This window comes from Sus scrofa, chromosome 9 (genome assembly GCF_054392235.1).
Source record: "Sus scrofa isolate SSC_HxYL_T2T_F1_AM1 chromosome 9, Sscrofa_HxYL_maternal_Yorkshire_Landrace_v2.0, whole genome shotgun sequence".
NCBI lineage: Eukaryota > Metazoa > Chordata > Mammalia > Artiodactyla > Suidae > Sus > Sus scrofa.
The window spans coordinates 29,360,390-29,375,719 of NC_139391.1; the positions used below are offsets into that span (position 1 = coordinate 29,360,390).

Below are 15,330 nucleotides of genomic sequence, written 5' to 3' on the forward strand. Positions count from 1 at the left end.
GGAGTGTCTTTGATATTAATAATGGTCCCCTAGGACCACATCGAAGTTTATGTTAAGATTACCCAGGATAGGAGCTGGCCATTTAAAGAGTTTTCGAGCTTTGAGCCACATAATAGCATGACCTATGGGAGGGCAGGAGTGCTGGAATTTTGTCCAGGTAGGATGATTCAATAAGTCATGCCTATGTAATGAAATCCTGATAGAAACTCTGAACATCAGAGCTCAAAGTTCAGGTAAGCACCACAGGTGGAGAAAAATGTATGTAGATATGGTATTATGCTTTAGTGTACTTTGGTGTATATTTGTGGTAGTATCATATAGTTAAAGTAAATTATTTTGATTTTTTTCACTTCGGTATATGATTGTGGTAGTATCGTATAGTTAAAGTAAATTATTTTGATTTCTTTCACTTCGGTATATGATTGTGGTAGTATCGTATAGTTAAAGTAAATTATTTTGATTTCTTTCACTTATGATTTTAGAATAAAGGAATCATGGAAACAGGGTCATGATTTAGTAATATCAATATAGGATAGACTACATACTAAAATGGTAAATGGGAGACAGAAAGTAATACAGGGGATACCAGTTAGGGAATTCTTACTACAGTCATATAAGAAAAAAAATGAGTATATAAATTTGGCAGTGGAATAGAAAGAAGGAGAAATAATTTGTCCTTGATATTTAAATAAACACTAAAGAAAAATGAAAAATCAAGAGAACTGCAGGAGTCTAGATTTTTAAACACTATTTAGATGAATAGGAGTAACAGACATAGAAAATTCTAGAAGCAGAGAAATTGGATTGTGGTTTGGCTTAAAGCTTATTAAGTTGATCTGCTCCTAGATTTTTTTCATGTTAAATACAATAACAGGGATTTAAAAAGTATTAATTTTTTTTTACTACTAATATTATAGCATCAGCTATAATAACGGAATATATTTTGAGATAGTCTTATGGAAACAAATCTCTAAATATCTTTTGGAAGTATTTATTATTTTTATCAATATTCACTTAAATCATAAACTATTGAGACGTTGCATATAATATTGTCTGCTGGTATTTATCATTCACATTCCAGTCTCCTCTCCTCAGTGAGTTTATAAACTCTTGTGAGTCAATGCAATCATTTTAGTCATAGTAAATATTGATGAAAATAATGCATGCAATAATTTTGGTGCTCACAATTTTTTTATAGTCATGTAATTTGATGTTAGATTCATTGTATAATTAGGAAAAAAAAAGGACTGGTGGTTGTAAACAGGACTAGAAGTCACACTCATGTGCAGCTCAACTAAATCAGATACTTGAAATTTAATGAGTTGTTATTCTCATGTCCATAATGATGACATAAGTAATGTTAGGCAATTCTATCCTGGATAGTCTCTTTGGATATGCACCTATCTAAGTTGATTTTTTTCCCTTGGGCAATATTGCCACACTAATTATAAGGTCAAATTCTGAACAAAATGAAGATGAACTATGCAAAAACTGTGTCCTTTCTCTAAAATTGACCAAGTTCTATATTTACAATGTAGCCTGAGTGTCTTCTCTTTTCACAAGCCAATGTATAGGATAAGGCCCTACATCCCTATCACTGCGAAAAGGAAAGGGTGCAAATTATTCCATATAATAATGGTGAGATTAAAAATATTGTCCTATAGGTGAAAATATCGCCCCTTACACCGGGAAACCCAAATCCAGTATGATGAAAGGAATAAAATCATTTTCTATAATTTAAGGAGACTAAAAGTAGTTCAAATAATTGATAAGTGACAACATCAGTACTGCTAAAGTGGGTTTTAAAGACATTTTCACATGAATTTCATGCTTTTATTCTACTTTGTAAACAATAAAAATATTTTCATGAAAAAAATCTATGGTTCCTGTATTTGAAAGAAAGGTGGGAGTTCCCGTTGTGCCTCAGCAGGTTAAGAATCTGACATAGTGTCCATGGGAATGCAGGTTCAATCCCTGGTCATGCACAGTGGGTTAAGGATCCAGCATTGCCACAAACTGTGGCATAGGCACAGATGCTGCTAGGATCCTGTGTTGCTGTGGGCTGTTCTGTAGGTCCGCAGCTGTAGCTCTGATTCAACCCCTAGCCTGGAAAATTCCATGTCCTGCAGGGGAGGCCATTAAAAAAAATAAAAAAGAGAGATGAATAATTTGTCATTTTAAATGATTCTGAATTCCTTGGTGTACTCCTTAAAAGGACATAAGCACAGGACTATTCTAATTCTACAGAAAATTAGCCACTGAAAAGAGCTTCCACAAATCATATTTTAGAGCAGGAGTTAAGCTTTAGAAACTGTTTTCTTCTAGATACCTCCCATTGTCAATTAATGGCAAAGGGAATACAACTCACTTAAAGCAAAGCAGTACTATAACTGCTATAGTAGTTAACTGCAAAGTCAGGCTATAAACATCCTGCTTGTTTCTGCCATTTGATGCATCACCTCCACCCCAACCCTCCCAAATAAAGAAAGAAAAGGAAAGAAGAAAAAAGTCATGTCTTCTAGCTATTAGCACAGTCTGTCCCTTGCCCTTAAAGAGCATATATGTCTAGTAAAGTGAGACAGAAAATAAACATGGCATGAATGTAATAATTTGAGATTCCAAAATATGTTATGAAGGAATAAGGCTATAAACATCCTGCTTGTTTCTGCCATTTGATGCATCACCTCCACCCCAACCCTCCCAAATAAAGAAAGAAAAGGAAAGAAGAAAAAAGTCATGTCTTCCAGCTATTAGCACAGTCTGTCCCTTGCCCTTAAAGAGCATATATGTCTAGTAAAGTGAGACAGAAAATAAACATGGCATGAATGTAATAATTTGAGATTCCAAAATATGTTATGAAGGAAATTTTCTAAGCATTGTGATAGAAATACTTAAAAGTGGTTTGTTGCCAGCAAAATTGCAGTTTTGAATGTAGTAGCATAGATCAAATGGCTTTAGCACGTACCATGATTAATCTAGTTGTCATCTGTTTGAGAACCAGTTCAATAATATTCTTACAAGGCATCTAGGAAGGTAGAGACAGAAAGGGAGACATAAAGTAGACTAGTCTTAGGAAAAATATTTTGTCCTTGTGGTGTTTGTTAGATACCACAAGGCCAGATATTGGCCACAACAATCCATGCCTTCATTTAAGGGACATCTTAGATGTATGCATAATAATTTCCCATAATAGATTAATGAATAGATTTCCCACAATGGATTAACTTCTATACTATTCAACAATCAAAATGAATGAGCTCTTTATTCATGCAAAAATATAGATGAATATTAAATGTATTTTCCTGATATACGTTCAGAAATAACAATAATTTGGATTTTATATATATATTATATTTTATTTTTTATTACTCAATCAATTTTATTACATTTATAATTGTACAATGATCATTACAACCCAGTTTTACAGCATTTCCATCCCAAACCCCCAGTGCATCTCCCCACTCCCCAGCCTGTCTCATTGGGAAACCATAAGTTTTTTAAAGTCTGTGAGTCGGTATCTGTTCTGGAAAGTTCATTGTATCCTTTTTTTAGATTCCACATGTAGGTGATAGCATATGATGCTGGTATTTCACTGTCTGACTATGTTCACTTAGCATGATAATTTCTAGGTCCATACATGTTGCTGCAAATGCCATTATTTCTTGCTTTTTAATGCCTGAGTAATATTAACACATCCAAATTAAATAGAATTCACACATACATACCGCACACTGCTATAAATAAAATATTAAATGAAAATGAGAACAAAAAGACAAATCTTCTTTACAGATGATTACAATTGATACATTTTAAACTATAAAGGGAAATAGAAAATCACTATTAATATGCTAGAATATTCACAGGCAAGATCTACTGATGATGCAAAATTACTGGGCTAGACTTTAAGAAGTGGGTGTTTTTATATGTTCTAAATATTTTTCCCAAAATATTTGTTAATTACTTTTTTAAATATGTTTTCATAAATGATTTTATATTTAATCTTCCAGAAAGTAGAGTTCCATTTCCCTCTTATTGAGTATAGGCTGGAATTGGACTTAATAATTTGTCTTTATAAAACATGATATGGAAAGGATATAATAGTAATTTTACAGTAGAGAAATCTAGCAGATACTACCTTAACCAAATGATCTGTATTAAAATCACCAGTAACAAATCATGCTATCTTGATATGAGGAACATTTGACTCCAGGAGTATTCCTCCAAAAATCCACAACCCTGGTCTACTCATCAGAAAACTTATACAAATCTACATTTCGTGCTCTACAACATACCTGACCAGTACTGTGCAAATATGTGCATACCATGAAAAACAAGTAAAGTCTTAGAAACTCTCACAAATCAGAGGATAAGATGCTTAAACACAATATGATATCCTAGCTTGGATCCCAGAACAGAAAAAGGACAGTGGGAAAACTGATGAAATATGAATAAAATATATAATTTTGTTGAAGTGCAACTCTGTTGGTTTTCCCATTTTGAAAAAGGTACTATGATAATTTTACATTAACTTTAGCAAAACTTGATAAAGACTATATGAGATTTCTCTGTACTTTTTTTGCAACTGCTATGTAAAAAGAAAATTATACTAAAATTGAAAGTTTTTAAATGGCTATATATCTTTAGCTTTTCCACTAAACTGTCTACAGTTCAAGTGAAATATAAAATGAATTTGGGGATAACATGACACAAATGACTTAGTCATTATTTTGAGGGAGTACTAACTACATTTAACCAGTAATTTTAATTCCAGAATTTCACTATAATGATTTTTGTAGGTAAATTTTATTAGCTTAAATAAGTCACCTTATATTCCTAGTTTTTAAGATTTTTTATAAAAAGTTGTTGAACATTGTCAAATAATTTTTCTATAATAAAAGTCACATATTTTACCTTTAATATACTGTAGTAAATAACCTGAATGAAACATAGTCATGATAAATTAATATTATGTTGACATAATTCAATTTTGGTTACTTAAATAATATACATCTATTTATGATCAATACTGGCCTTCAGTATTTTCCTTGAGTTGTAATTGTCTTGTTTGCATATGGCCTAGAATCTAGCTCTGCTCATCTATCATAGTGTTACAGCCACAAAAGAGATTGATGCTTTCACTCTTTCCATAATAACTTACGTTCAAGTCAGCCCATACTTGAAGCATAGAATATATTCAATAAAATTGACAGGAAGATTTTCTTTCATCAGCAATAATGCTGTTTCATGCACTTAGTATTACTTGGTGTAAACACAGTCATTACATGATTTCTTCCAGTTTCCATGTGGCTCCTCTCCCAGATATCTCACTTTCATCCTTAAAATTAAAAACAAAAACAAAAGGAGTTCCCATTGTGGCTCAATGGAAATGAATCTGACTAGTATCCATGAGACACAGGTTCAATCCCTGGCCTCACTCAGTGGGTTAAGGATCTAGTGTTGCCATGAGCTGTGGTGTAGGTCACAGATGTGACTGGGATTATGCATTGCTATGGCTGTGGGGTAGGCCAGCGGCTGCAGCTCCGACTGGACCCCTAGCCTGGGAACCTCCATATGCTGCGGGTGCAGCCCTAAAAAAAAAAAAAAGGCAAAACAAAACCCCAAAACACATGGATATACTTCTCTAGTTTACAAAAGTTATTATTAAATAAATTTTACTAAGCCATAGACTTGAGGAATTATATTTTAGCATCAATATCATCCCTTAAATAATACAAGATTTAAACAATTTAGCAAATAATCTTTACACACACAGAGGCAGGCAAGCACACACACACTTTGGGGTTTTATCCATTTATGTGTGTTTATTCTGAAGGTTAAGTTTCAAGAGAATAAAATGGGGTAAAGTTGCTCTGTCTCTAAAATTTTGCCAGAAGAATCTAGTCTTTAGATTTTGGTATTCTTAACACTTATATCAAGATTTAGCATGTGTATGGTGGGCAAAATTATGACAGTCCAAAGATGTTCACGTTTTAACTTCCTAGATTTGTAAATATATTATGTTAATAGCAAAGTGGAATTAGGTTGCAAATGGAATTAAGGTTGCTAAACAACTGATTTTAAATTAGGAAAAATATTGTGGATTATTTAGGTGGACCCAGTATAATCTGAGGGTCTTTAAAAGTGGAAGAGGGAGTCCAGAAATGCAACTCAGAGTCAGAGAAGGAGATTTGACAAGGAAAGCAGTGTCAGGGTGATGTGATGTGAAGGAGACTGGATCATTGGGTTTTGAAGATGTAGTAATGGGGCCATGAGTCAAAGAATGACTAATATTCAAGAAGCTAGGAGAGGGAGGAAATGACTCTTCCCCAAAAAGCTGCAGAAAGCAATACACCATGTTGACACATTGATTTCTGTCCAGTGAGACTCATTCCAGTTTTCTGATGTGTAGAACTATATTATATGTAGTACAGACAACAAATAATTTATGCTATTTTTATTCTCCAAGTTTGTGGTAACTTGTTACAACAGCCACAAAAAATTAATCACGTGTCAGTAATTATTTTTCAAAATTTTAATGAAGCACATGATCATTTTTTGCACCAAGTACTGCATCATGAACATCATAGTTCTTCAATTAGGTGACTTTAAAGGAAACACTGATAGAAAATAATAAATTATATGAGTAACATCAGAAAACTAAGATAAATGTTTAATATATAATCAAATATTTTATATCAATTATTTGATTTAGTTCCTCAGCAATTCTGAGAGGCAAATAACCTGTCAAATTTAAGATGCTACAAACATGCAAAATAATATAATTATGCATTTATAAATTAACTCTCTGGGCTCAAATCAATAATTGTGACGTAACAAGTTTAAACATAACAGAAAAAAATGATAAGTATATTTTAGCTAAGTAATTATTTGCCTATATATTTAGAGTGTCAACTTTTCCCATTAGATAGGAAGAAAAGCAAGGAGAGCCTTTTGATTTTACTGATGTCCTTAGGTCTCAGATTTTCCAGTTCAAAGTTGGAGTGTTAATTCCATTTTTCTGGATTTTTATTTTATGTGAAGATGATTGTACTAGATCTGCAGTGCCTACAGATGATTGGTTATTCCCATCCCAGAGGAAGTTGGGAATCTGGGGCTTTAGTAGATTTAATCATGTGGAACATGGGAAACCTGGTCACTATAAAGAGGAAGTCAAAAAACCTAGTATGCAAGTTGACTTCTTTGCTACACTGCATGGTTATAAAACAAAACCTGCGTATATATGTTGCTCATATATAACTTACATGAAGGAAAACACTTATGATTAAAATTTATCTGGTTGAAGGTGCAAAGTATAATACCCAGAATAAAGACAAAGAAATAAAAGTAAAATCAGGTTTGCTATAAAAATTTAGGACATGTCTAACCATATTTAATGAGTAGATTTTGTAGTGAAGATAAATAATTTCTATGCATTTTGTGGATATACAGGCTATAAAATCAATGAGTAAATTTTAGAAATGGAAAATCATATATATGCAGGTTTATATTCCAAAGATCATATTTATTGTTATCTCACATTTTAAATATTATTTTTTATGTTAGAAGATATGACACATTGTTTAAAATATTATATATTATATTCATAAATTTTAATGGAATTTATACTTTATATTTTAGTGCTTGATTATAAAATATAGTATCATTAGTTATATTACATTTTACTTGTTCTTTTTCAATTCTGAGATGTATAATGTTATTTTAATCAAACATTTATAAAAGATGAAGATTTTTCGGAGTTCCCTTTGTGATTCAGCATGTAACGAACCTGACTAGGATCCACAAGGATGCAGGTTTGATCCCTGACCTCGGTCAGCAGGTTGAGGATCTGGCATTGCCATGAGCTGTGGTGTGGGTCACAGACCCAGCTTGGCTCCAGCATTGTTGTGGCTTTGGTGTAGGCCAGGAGCTATAGCTCTGATTCAACCCCTAGGCTGGGAACTTCCATATGCCATGGGTATGGACCTAAATAAATAAATAAATAAATAAATAAATAAAATTTTTTCTCACATTTATTCTTCTTAATTATTCCCCCCATACTTCTGGCCTCATCAGGCAGAATGATTTTGATATTATGGTAATTAGCGTTTTTACTGTTTGGCACAAGGACACCGGAGTTCTTATTTTTATGCCTTAGCCTATATATGTGAAGACAGTACTAATATTAAATTATAAGGAAATTTTTTAAAAATCATGATATTTTAGTCCACAGAAGCCATGAGTACATATAACTTACACAGTTAATTTAATCATTTTTGTATTGTTCTTCTTACATACCACATTTAAACATGCATGTGTATGTTTTTCTGTGTGTGTGTGTGTTTGTGTGTTGAATTATCAATTTTCTATATCTCTAACTATACAAGTGAAGAAACTCAGGCCAGACATGTTTATATTGCTTATATATCCATTGTTGGTTGATTCTGTGAATGTGGAAACTTGGATGCAGACAGTAAACTATGGGAATTAAGCATCCTGGATTTTGATATCTGCCCTGGGTCCTGGGACACCAAGAGATGACTGTCTACAAAAGCCAATTACTTCCCAATATATTATATACCATATACAAAAGTCAAATACTTTCCCATGTACCAGCAATGAAGAAGTAGAAATCAAATGCAAAATATAATTTACATTGGCATTCAAAAGCCTGAAATACTAAGGTATAAATCTTACACTTATTTAAGATGTATTTATATAAAAGAAACCATGTGCAATATCTATATAAAGGAAACTATAAAATCCCAATGAACAAAATAAAAGAACTAAGAATATGGAGAGATATTCCATGTTGATGGATAAGAAGACTCAATATTGTCAATTGTCAGTTCTTCACAACTTGATCTATAGATTCAATGGAAGCCCAATAAACTCCAGAAAGTTATCTCATTAATATTAACTAACTGGCTCTAAAATTTATAGGGAGCAAAAGACCAAGAATAGCCAACACAGCAATGAAGGAGAAGAACAAGTTGGAGTATTGATAATACTCAATTTCAAGACATCTTGCAACGCAACTGTAATCAAGACAGTGTGGTATTTGTGAAAGTAAAGGGAAATAGATCAGTGGAGTATACCAGAGAGTCCAGAAATAGACCTATATTTTCCAGTGTTCTTTGACAGAGAAGCAAAGGCAATGCACAGAACAAAGATAATACTTTTCAACAAATGGTGCTAGAACAAGTGGATATTGACATGTCAAAAAAAAAAAAAATGAACGTAGACACAGACAATATTTACTCCAAACAGATGCGAGACCTAAATGTAAAATACGAAACTATAAGACTTCCAGGAGACAACATAAAAGAAAATCTAGATGACTTTTGGTATGACAATTACTTTTTAGATACAACATTAAAGGTACAGTCCATGAAAGAAGGACTTGATAAGCTAGACTTTATTATGATTAAAAAAATAAATGAGCAAAAAACACCTTTGCTCTGAATAAAAACAATATGATGAGAATGAAAAGACAAGACACAGTGGGAGGAAATATTTACAAAAGATACATGTGAGAAAGAACTGTTAATAAAACAAACAAACAAAACCCCTAGGGCTAATGTCATGCATAATCATAAAAACAGAATTCTTACCTCTTAGGAACAAATAAAACCTGTCTACTCTAACCACTACTGTTCAGTTATGTACAGAAGTTTTCTGCCATTGCAACAAGATAAGAAAAGTAAACAAAAACATCCAAAGTTTTAAGAAAAAAATCTTCCTTATTTGCATAAATTTCTCTTTATCATCTATGTGGAACATCTGAAACTATTAAATGAATTCACTAGATTTACAAACTAAAAAGCCAGTATATTACTGAATGTATTTTATTTTCTGTTAATAGAAATAAAAATTGTAATACATTATAATTTTATTAATGTAAAAATAAGAAACATTTAGGAAATTTCTACAGAAGACATGTGACATCTGTATGACATAAAGCATATAACTTTGTTGCAACAGGTAAAAGAAGACCTAAATAAAAGGAATGAAATACTTTGTTCATATTTACAAACATAGAATAGTGTTAAAATTTAAATTCTCCCCAGATTAATCTAGTGATTCAGTGAAATCTCAATCAAAATACTAGAGTTCTAGTCTTTAAAAAAAAAAATAGAACATTGTGCATACCAATAGCTTAAATCTTTCCTCAATTCATCCTTTAAGCCAAAAGTGGACATCTTTAACATGGCCTATTACACCTGATATGTCTGGTTTATATGCACATCTCCCAAATAATTTTTAAGCACTTTTCTTCAGTAATTTAAAGTCTATTTGAATATAAAATATATTTAAAAATATGAAATTTATCTCTGTATCAGAACTATTGCTTCAGCTAGTCCCTCTGCCTAGAGTATTCTGACCCCACACTTCTCATGGACCGCTCCTTCTTGTATTCAGACGTACACATGTGGCCTCCTCCGTAAAATATTCCTTGACCATCCAATCCCTCATACTCGCTATCCCGTTAGCATCTTTTCTTCATAGCATATACCACTCTCTTAAATTATTCCATATTTTATTATTGTATTGCCCATTATAATATAAGCTTTATTAGAGCAGAGACTTTGAGTGTTCTTTTGGTACAAGGATAGACAAATTGTGGAACAGAAAAGAACAGATAGTCCAGAAACAGAGAAATCTATATGATCATTTGATATATGACATGTATAATAGCTCAGTGCAGAAGGGAAAAGAATGATCTTTGCAAACAGTGGTGCTGAATTAATTAGATATTTGCATAGATAAATAATGGGATATATTTTCCTTCATTTTTATATGCCAGTTCCAGATGGAATATATAATTAATAAAAAGATGGAAACAATCACCCTTCTGAAAGAAACATAAATATCTTCATCATTGGAATAGGTTATAAATTCTTACCTAGGGCACAAAAAGCACTATGTATATACACACACACATATATTCATACACACATATATATGAAATAACGTATTTATCAAAAAACACCATTATGAAAGAGGAAAGTCAAAACACATAATGAGAAATGTTTGAAATACACTTATTTGTAGGAAAAAGAATTTTGCTTAGCATATAAAAATAGCTGATACAAATTAGCTGAATTTAATATCATATCTAAATTTAATATCATAGAAATTGATATATAAAAAGCAGAAAACCCAATAGAAAAATAAGTTAAGATTTGAAAAGGCATTTCATAGAAGATATCTAAATTGTCACTAAACATAGGTATATATACTCATATTCATTAGTATTCAAGCGAGTTTCAAAGTAAAGCTATAACTTGATACCACTGTATACACTGGAGAATGGCTAAATGGAAAAACAAAACCTCAAACTGAATATAGAAAGTTTTATAGGGATGTGAAACCAATTTCACAGGTATAAACTGCTGTATGATATATAAATTGTTTTAGTTGTTACTGAACTCTTTCTATTGGAATTGAACAAATAAATAACTTTGACCCATCAATTCCATGTTTACATACATACTCTATGTCAACATACATACTACATATGTTTTTACCAAAAGATATGAATAAGAATATGCATAGCAGCACTATTTAAGATAACTAAAAACTATAATCAGACCCTCATTAGCTGCTGAGTGGATACACACATTTGGAATAATAATAAAATGGAATATAATAATGAAGTAAAAATGAATCAACTACACCAAACACAAAAATATGGATGGATTTTGCACAAAAAAATATTGAGACAAATATATCTGACACAAAAGATCAACTATGATGTTATTTATAAAGTTCACAAACAGCTAAATTATTCTATAGTGTTACAGGTTAGAAGATTGGTTATTGTTAACAGTATTATGAGGGGGTATTTGAGGGACTGGCATTGTTATGTATTTTGAATTTAGCATGTTAATTTATGAAAATTTGGTGCCGTCAATTTATAAAATGGCATACACTTTTTACTCTATATAAATAATAAGTAAGTACAATAGTACAAATAATTTCACACTACATTTGGGATTTTTGCCACTGAAGTTTATATCATCACAGTATGTTCAAAATTAAAATTTTTTTCCTTTGCATATATTAGTTTTGCCTTAAATTCTAGTTTGAGTTTAAAATATTAGAATTACAAAAATTAAAATTATGGATTATAATTATATTATCCATATAGATTTATCTTTCACAATAATTTGCCCCAACCTTTCTTTAAATATATATCCATCTTTTATAAAATATGATTTGATTGCTCTAAAATAATTACCTAGGAATATATCTTTAATGCAAAAATATTTCTTTTCTTATTTTCATCTGTCTTACTGTTTGCCTTTCTGTATTCCTTTATTTCATAGGCTTTTATCTTTGCCCACTTAAAATTAATATTTTGGTAGAAAAATTTTGTCCTTATAATAACTCAGAAATATTAAATGCTGACAACTATATCATTAAAAATATTTAGAATGTTTTTTTCTATAATGTTCCAGAACAGTGACCAATAGAAAACTGTATACAATCACAATTATGGTTTATTTGATGAACTCCATAAAGGAAAGTAGAATTTGTGCAGTTTGATTTAAATTATTGATAAAACAAATAAGTGATATAATAAATGTTATAGTAATAATGATGGAGGTACCTCATACACATAAGAAAAAAATTATATTTATTATGCCTATTTTTGAAATGACTAGTTTAAAATCAGTTTAGAGTCCTTGTGCTTCTCCCTGGTTTAATTGCACCCTAAATAAATCACCCAAGAGCTACAGATTAGGCACCCTGAACCCAATTGCCTGTTGGTCAAAGATTATCAGCACATGATTTTTTTTTGAGGACTTTCCTAGATATTCCTAATCTCTGATCAATAAGCCCTTTTTACAGGTTATTTTTATTTTAGGAAAGATCTAGATACAATAACCCAGAATGCCACTAGGATCACGCTAAGATCTCATGACATCAACCTGATGACTAAAGATTCCTCCAAGGAAAGAAGAATGCATGTTGGCCCTCAACCCTGATTCTTATCTGGAACCCTGTTTTTCTCCTTTTTATTATAAAACTCCCCATACTTCTTCCCAATGAAGGGCACAGTCTTTAAGGCATTAGCCTGCTGTGGTCTCCTTTGCCTGGCAAGTCAACAAAAGGTATTTTTTTCTCCTTCACCCAAAATTCCATCTCTGCATTTCCATTCAGCACAGAAGCCAAGTTTCTGCAACAACAATAATGTCTTCTATTCTTTTACCTCTATTTAATTCAGTCCAAATGTAGCTTATAATTAGGGAATAGTTAAGGAAAACTGTGGATGCCTTACTTTTTTTTTCTACTTTGTTACAAATTATGACTATATGAACTTCAGGTTAACCTCAAAATGACTACCTAGAGATATAGTGGTACAACTATCCATTAGAGGTTATAGTTCCACTTCACTAGTCATTTAGATTTGGTCACAATGTATCAAAAAGGAATCATGGAGAATAGGTTATGCTAGCTTTATGGAAAGAAAATACCTGAATTTCCTTATCAGAGACAAATTACAGCCATTCTATACCATGACATCTATTGGCATCATTTTAACGGTGGATATTGTTATAACTTGCAGTAAAGAATGCAAAATTTTCTCAGCTTTTCTTTTACTTTAAATGAAAAATATGCTGTGCCTTTTTATGCTATGATAAAGTGGAAATGATAATTGGCTCTAATTACAGGTCAACTTGGGCAAATTCCATCACCGGTAATTGAGAAACCAAAAACAGTAAGATTAAAGTGATAGAAAGAAATCGTTATAGTTTATTAGCACCAAGATCATTCATTTCCAGAGTATACTGAATGAATATACTAAGAAGAAATTATATCAGTTTATCATTAATTAGATTTTTTTCTGTGAAGCCTAGCAAGAGATAAATGAAAAATAAGCCCTTGTTTGAAATTGCATTGTAAAATTCTAGAGGCGCTTATTTTCAATAGTGTTTTGAGATTATGAAACTTGTATTTTTTCTTTCATGATTTTGTCATTACAGTTTTCATGGTTTGTCCTTATACCTTGATGTCTATGTTCATAATTATTTCCAACTTTTCCCTTTTTTCTGAAAAGCAGATGTATGTATAAATTAGCTCTGAGTAATGTTTTTCAATATTGTCCAATTACACATCCTTGATACACAATTGCTCCTATCACAGGCATAATCTAAATCCTGGAGCAACTCTAAAGTGTAAAATGTAAGAAAAGTGTTCTGATTTTGTCCTGCAGAGCTTGCTCTTGTTTGATCTGTGTATGCCTAGAACATATCACACCAATTTTGTAGAGAAAATAATCATAATATTAAGAGAGGTCATTTCATTATTGCTTACCTATGGATCATATGATATTTCTTATCTGATTTGAGCTCCCTATTATAATATTAAGCAAAGGCCAACTTTGCCCTGGCTAAAGAACCCAGACTGAGGACATTAGAGTGTGACATAGTTCGTATGCAGATGTGTCAACCTGAACTTCCTCCTTAAGCATTAAAGTAACAATTCTTCAGCTATATTGTGCAAAAATGTCAACATATTCTAGGATTTATACTATTTTTATAATCATGTACTCCTATGACAAGCAGAAGGGTGAGAATTCATATCCTGAAAGGTTTGGAGCTAGGAGTGTGACAAGATTCACAGCAAGCATAAATTGTATTACAGATTACCTTTTTTTTCTTAATTTGAGAAAGTTTTACCTCCTGCTTCATATTAAGTATGTATTAGTGAAGGTACAAAATTAAAACAGCAATGAGTTTTCTCCCAAAAAAGCTTTTGACAAGTTATTTAAGTAAAGGGCCAGATAGTATATATGTTTGCTTTTTCAAGTCACATCGTTTCTCATCATTGTAATGAGAAAATTACCAAGTCAGTATGTAAACAGATGAGCATGGTTGTGTTTCAATAAAGTTTTATTTACAAATTAATACATCAGAGTCAGAACTAGCCATTTGGTTGTAATTTTTCTACCTCTTTCATTGGAATTCTGATTTGTGCAGACCTAAACTATAATAGAATTGTCCAATAGAATTTATATTGAAAATTTCAGTATCTTACAATACCATTTTATGATAAATAACTGCAGTTCCTACACATCCCAATCCCAGCCCCAAACTTAAAATACAGTCCACCATTAATATTTATTTAGAACTCTATTTCTCAGATTTTATTTGGAAAATACAATGGAAATAATGAAATTGCATGAGAATATGAGTTTCATTTTCTACAATATTATAGAATTATCAAATGTAACATAAATGAATCTTAAATACTCTGAGATTGATTCTAAATATATTTTGTAAAATAAATCTGAATGCATTATAGATGTACCTTATGCATTTT

General features: G+C 31.5%; 1 long non-coding RNA gene across 1 annotated transcript in view; it reads left to right on the forward strand.

The window, feature by feature from the left end:
• LOC110255421 (uncharacterized) overlaps positions 1–15,330 on the forward strand; it is a 1,062,594-nt gene that overhangs the window by 901,542 nt on the left and 145,722 nt on the right. The gene's annotated exons all lie outside the window — the stretch shown is intronic.